We start from the raw sequence: 6000 nt of genomic DNA on the forward strand, positions 1-6000 counted from the left end.
TACTGGGCGGCTGAGTTTGACAGGCCCGTGTGGAGATGTCCCGGGGTGATTGGAATGGAGTGGCCAGAGCTCAGCAATGGGTCTTGGCTGGATCTGCCAGCTACCAGGGACCACCCGGATGGTGACATCGGAGTGGTTACACGCCGGGGGACCGGGTGCAGGAGGGGGCCTGGGTGGGCCTTTCTGGCTTCTCTGGTCATTCAGTCAGCTTTGAGCTGTTTCCTCTTCCTCCTGCCTCTTGACTGTAGTTTCATTCATTCATTCATGCATTCACTCATTCAATGATACTGAGCATGAGCTAGGCACACTCACAGGGCCTGGAGACACTGAGATGGACCAGGTGTAAAGGTGTGTACCCCTGTGGAGCCGACACCTCGGGGGATGAACAAATGACAAAGAGAGTGTTTCGTGGTCACGGAGCCGGGAAGCACGGTTTGGGATGGAGAATTGGCACATGGGCAGGCAGGGAAGGCCTCTCGGAGGTGGGGCCATTGGAACTCAGTTTGCACTCTCTCTCAGTAGCTTTGACGTGGGATGTCTCCCGTTTGGAGATTCTCAACGCCCCCATTTCAGCTCCGGGCCGGACACATCCACTTGGGTGTCCTCCTTCCTCCGAAAGGTGCTCCCTGACTGCTCCATTCCTCCTGATGGCATCTCCACTGCCACCCTGACAGCCCAAGCCGCCTCCTACTTCTCACTCGCCTCTCCTACCAGCCTCCCGCCCTGCTCACTGTGGCCCTGCTGCTGACTGTGGCCCTGGCACTAGGCTGCCATGTCATCTCCCCAAGGCTACTGCCACCACCTTCACTGACTCCCTGTTAGGATTCCCATCCAGATTCTGTCCATGCCCTCCTCACCTGCGTCCATCCAACCTCTGACACCCACATCCCTGCTTGACCGGCAGTCCCTTCCTTGCCCCTAAAGGAGCCACCCACTCCCCACACACAGCCCCTCACTGTCCCATCTCTCGCCTTCCCTCATGCCTTCCTCCCTTTCTGGAATGTTCCCTGCCCCCCATCCATCTCCAGTGTAAACCCGACTCCTCCTTCAAAGTTCTGCTCAGAAGATCCCTCAGTAATGAAGACTTACTCTGCCCTCTTCCCTCACTACAGCTGCTCTCACCTCGCCCTCCCTCCCAAATGTTCCCTGAGCCTCTGGCGGCCTGTGTTCTGGTCTCATGTCCAAGCCCTGCCTCGGCACTGACTGGACCTGAGGCCATGCTCTGGTTCACTCAGCTAAGATAGGAGGAACTTCCCCTCCTGAACAGATGTCTGTACACGTGTGTGTGTGTGAAAGCCCTGGTCACAGACCCCGCGTGTGGCTACACACTTGCGTCACATAAAGACCCTTCCCGTCCCAACTTTTCACCGGAGCAGCTCTTACAAAGTTATGCCATTTTGGGACACTGACTTCTTTTTCAGTATAATTACCCGACCCCCCAGCTTTTCTTTTTCATTTTAATAAACTTTTCATTTTATAATTTGTTTGTGTGTATGAGGAAGATTGGCCCTGAGCTAACATCTGTGCCAGTCTTCCTCTGTTTTATGTGGGGCGCGGCCACAGCATGGCTTGATGAGCAATGGTAGGTCTGCACCTGGGATCTGAACCTGTGAACGCTGGGCTGCTGAAGCATGGCACGTGAACTTAACCACTACCACCGGGCCGGCCCAATATAATGATTTTAGACCTACAGAAAAGTTGCAAAAAAAGTATGGCGAGTAATAATGACTTTTTTTGGTTGAGAAACTCACTAAAAAAATGCACTATCACATATGATATTTCAACATTATGGTTTCAGGCAGAGAAATTCATCACTGAACTCAACACAACAGTTTGGAACAATCTGGAATGAATGGGATCACAGACCACATTTGGTTCAACCCACAGTGCTTTGCTTTGGACAGCAGTCCTGCCAAGCGACAGGGTGGGCAGAAAGGAAACGGGACCAGGTGGCACTGGCCTGGCAGGCCAAGGGCAGGAGACTGACTTCACGCTGAGTGAAATGGGGGCATCGGAGGATCTTATGCAGTGGGGTCGTGTGACCTGACTTACATTCTCTAGAGATCTCTCTAGCGGCTGAGAGGACAGTAGATTGCAGGGGGTGAAGATTGAAGTGGAGAGACCATTGAGGCAGCTGCCACTGGGGCCCAGGCAAGTGAGGATGGTGGCCTGGCAGAGCCAGTGGTGCCTGGGGGCTGCAGCCCGAACCACCTGCTGGTGGCCTGTGTGGGACATGAAAGGAAGAGTTGGGGTGACTGTGGCTGCTGGCCTGGGAGGGTGGAGTTGCCATTTGCCGCTGGCCGAGGCTGACCTGATTTATGGGGATCCAGAGCTCAGTCTGGGGGGGGGCCCGTTGCATACCCGGGAGAAACCACGGAGGCTGGGCTCCTGGGAGGGTCCCGCCGTGGCTGGGGTGCAGGTGGCAGTTAAAGCCCTGGAATCTGAGATGACCTGGGGGCTCCTGCCTGGGCCAGATCACCTGCCTGGCCTTAGGTCTCAGCTCCAAAGCCCTGCCCCCAAGCCACCCTCCTCCCCCAGCCCACCTCAGAGCCTGTGCCCGAGACACTGCCAATGCCCCGCAAATAGCACGGCGAGAGGGACCGTGGCCCAGCGGCCCCAGTTCTCACCCGAGTGCCCTGCCCACCCGCAGCCCTCTACCCTCCCCCTCTGCTCTCTGCTCTCCCTTCTCCTCGGACCTCACCCCTTCATTTCCCACTAGAGAGGGAAGCCCACACCCAGCCTTCCTGGCAGCCCAGGCGCCCCCAGAGGTGGAGTTGAAAGAGAAAATGGTGACTCATCTGTGGAAGAGAAACAAATACAGGGACAAAGAGAACAGATTAGTGGTTACCAAAGGGGAAGGGGGGCTGCGTGAAAGGGGCAAAGGGGCACATATTTATGGTGACAGATGAAAACTAGACTATTGGTGGTGAGCACGATGCAGTCTATACAGAAACTGATATATGATAATGTACACCTGAAATTACACAATGTTGTAAACCAATGTGACGTCAATTAAAAAAAAGACATAAAAAATAAAAAAGAGAATGGTGAGGTGGTCCTGGCCTCTCCTGAAGCCCAGCTGCCTCCCAGGGCCTTCCTGGAACCTGAACAATGGCACAGCGAGATGCAGGGCGATGGGGGGCTGGCAAGCCTGGGCAGGAAGACGTGAAGATGTGGAGCAGAAGGGTGAGGGCGGCTCCCACCCCTACGCTGACCAGGGCCTCTTTCCTTGGAGAACTGATGTGGTGGTTGGGGAAGAGCGGCATGAGTGGAAGTCAAACAGGTTCCCAGGCTAGCCCACCTTGAAGCTGAAATGGGTATCCTGAGGACCTGGTATCCCTGGGAACCAGGCATTCCTGGGCCCAGGCAACTGACAGGCAAACAGGTGGCTAGAGCTGGACCCATTTCTGCCGAGGTGGAGCCAGGCCAGGGGGTGACGATGCTGTCCCTTCATCCCTCACCTGCCAGACTGGTCCCATCCCGCTCTCGCTGCTCATTCACTCACTCATAACAGTAGCACACATACTGCCAACAGTCAGTAGCTGAGATTTGAACCCAGGCAGCCTGGCAAACACCCACTCACACCCTCAACAGACATTAGCCAGCCAACTGTGGCCGGGCCTGGTGACAGGGCAGACATTGGCTCTGTTCTCAGGGAGCCTAAGCCATCAGCCCTAACTTATGCTCATGAATGCTGAGTGCCCAGGAGTCAGGACAAGGGCCAGAGGGGCTGGGAGGAGGGTAGGCTTCCTGGAGGAGGAGGCATCTGAGTTGGGCCTTGACGAAATGTTGGGACTCACCCATGCTAGGACAAGAGGAAAGTCGCCCCAAGGGAGGCGCACAGCATGAGCCAGGGCAGGAGGCTGGAAGGCTGCTTGTCTGTGGGATCACGCCCTCGATTCCAGATGGTTCCCTGGTCTAACCCCCTCCACTTCTCCCCTAAGCTGTGGGGCCCCCCAGCTCCCCACCGCCACCTCCCTTCCCAAGCCTCCCCCACCTTCACTGTCTCTTGATTCCTTTTTTCCTCTCCTTCCACGACTTTGAAAGCCACATTATTGCCAATCTCTTTTTTTTTTTTTTTGAGGAAGATTAGCCCTGAGCTAACTACTGCCAATCCTCCTCTTTTTGCTGAGGAAGACTGGCCCTGAGCTAACATCCATGCCCATCTCCTTCTACTTTATATGTGGGACGCCTACCACAGCATGGCTTTTGCCAAGTGGTGCCATGTCTGCACCTGGGATCTGAACCAGCAAACCCCAGGGCACCGAGAAGGGGAATGTGCTAACTTAACCGCTGCACCGCTGGGCCGGCCCCTATTTCCAATCTTTTGATGCCACCCTTCCAAATGTAACCAGGGCACTTGAAACCGCAGCTGGCTCTGCACCCTCCTCCCCAACACAAGAACCCAGCACACCCCTGCCTCCTGGTACGTTGTTGCTGGGGTCTCGTGCCATTTTGTTCCTCCGTCTCCACTTGTCCGAGCAGCAATGCTTTAGACCGACCCACTTGTGTCCCAGCCTCTCTGCTCACCACTGAATTCTTCAATCTTGTTCCTTCCTTCTGGGCTCAAGGTCCTTCTTCCTAAGGTGCTTCTGGAAGTTCTTTCAGCAAGGGTTTCTGAGTGGCAAATACTCAGAGCCTTTGTGGGAAGTGTCTTTGTCTTGCTCTCCATTTCCGTTGATGGTTTAGCTGGGTATGGTGTTCCAGGAAGCCCTTCCTTTCCTGTGGCACCTGAAGATGTCGTTTGCATGCAGTTGTTTTCAGAAATGGCCTTCTGTCCCCGACACTGCCCCCTGACCCCGACCCCTCACAAGCTGCTTCTGCTTTGTCTGAACCTTTGGTGGGGGGCCTCCAGATGGGAACCCTTCCAAGTACGAAGCTCTTGACACCTTATGCTGCCCCAGCTTCCTGGAGCCACTCCTCAGAGCTGCCCTCCGACACCCCCACATCACACAGCCTGCCTCTCTGCCCCATGTGGTCCTGCGGCCTCCTTCCTTCTCCATGGCTCAGCCCTGCCCTCCACCCACTCTCCTGCTCCCCGCCCCAGGCCCCCTTCCCATTTCTGACCCTCCACCTCCTACACAGCTTGGGCACTGCCCACCGCCTCTGCCCTGCCCAGCCACCAGCTCCCCTCACTGGACATCCGCAACCCTCCTGGGCGTTCTCTGGAAGAGACTTTCACTCCTTCCCGGTCCTGATGGCTGTTTCTAACGTGCAAGTCTGATTGGGCCACCCCCCTCAATAGCCTCTGTTTTCTTCCAGATAGTCAATCTCCATAACCTGACCAAGAGGCCTTCCATGATCTGCCTGTGTCTACCTCGTGGCTCCATCTCCGCCCCCCACCCCTCCCCAAACCAAGGGCTCCTTCCAAGTCTCCCCACAGGAATCATCTGTTGGGACAGATTTTTATCCACAAACAAGCATCATCAGATAAGCTAAAAGCAGAGAAATTGGTACATTGTCATACACCACAATCTGCTGTGGGTAAATGTGAAACTTTGGGGCTGAGTGAAACGCTGAACAACACGTGCTTTGTGAAGATTCTGTTGTATTTGGTTTTCCTCTCTGAATCAGGAGGCATTTTTTTTTTCTTGGTGAGGAAGATTGGCCCTGAACTAACATCTGTGCCAATCTTCCTCTATTTTTGTATGTGAGTCACCACCACAGCATGGCTGATAAGTGGTGTACATCTTTGCCCAGGAACTGAACCTGTGAAACCCGGGCTGCCACAGCAGAGTGCTCTGGATTTCACCACTATGCCATGGGGCCAGCCCCCAAATTCACATCTTTTAAGTGAATAGGTTGATGAGTTCTGACAAATGTGTGTACCTCTGTAACTGCCACTACAGTCAAGATATTTCAGGACTCTTCACTCTATTCCATTTCTCTATATGTTTATCCTTATGCCAGTACCACACTGTCCTGATTGCTATGATGCTGTGGAGTAAGTTTTGAAATCAGGAAGAGTGAGTCCTCCAACTGTGTTCTTCTTTTTCAAGA

The sequence above is a fragment of the Equus przewalskii genome, chromosome 11 (genome assembly GCF_037783145.1).
Source record: "Equus przewalskii isolate Varuska chromosome 11, EquPr2, whole genome shotgun sequence".
In the NCBI taxonomy this organism is placed as follows: domain Eukaryota; kingdom Metazoa; phylum Chordata; class Mammalia; order Perissodactyla; family Equidae; genus Equus; species Equus przewalskii.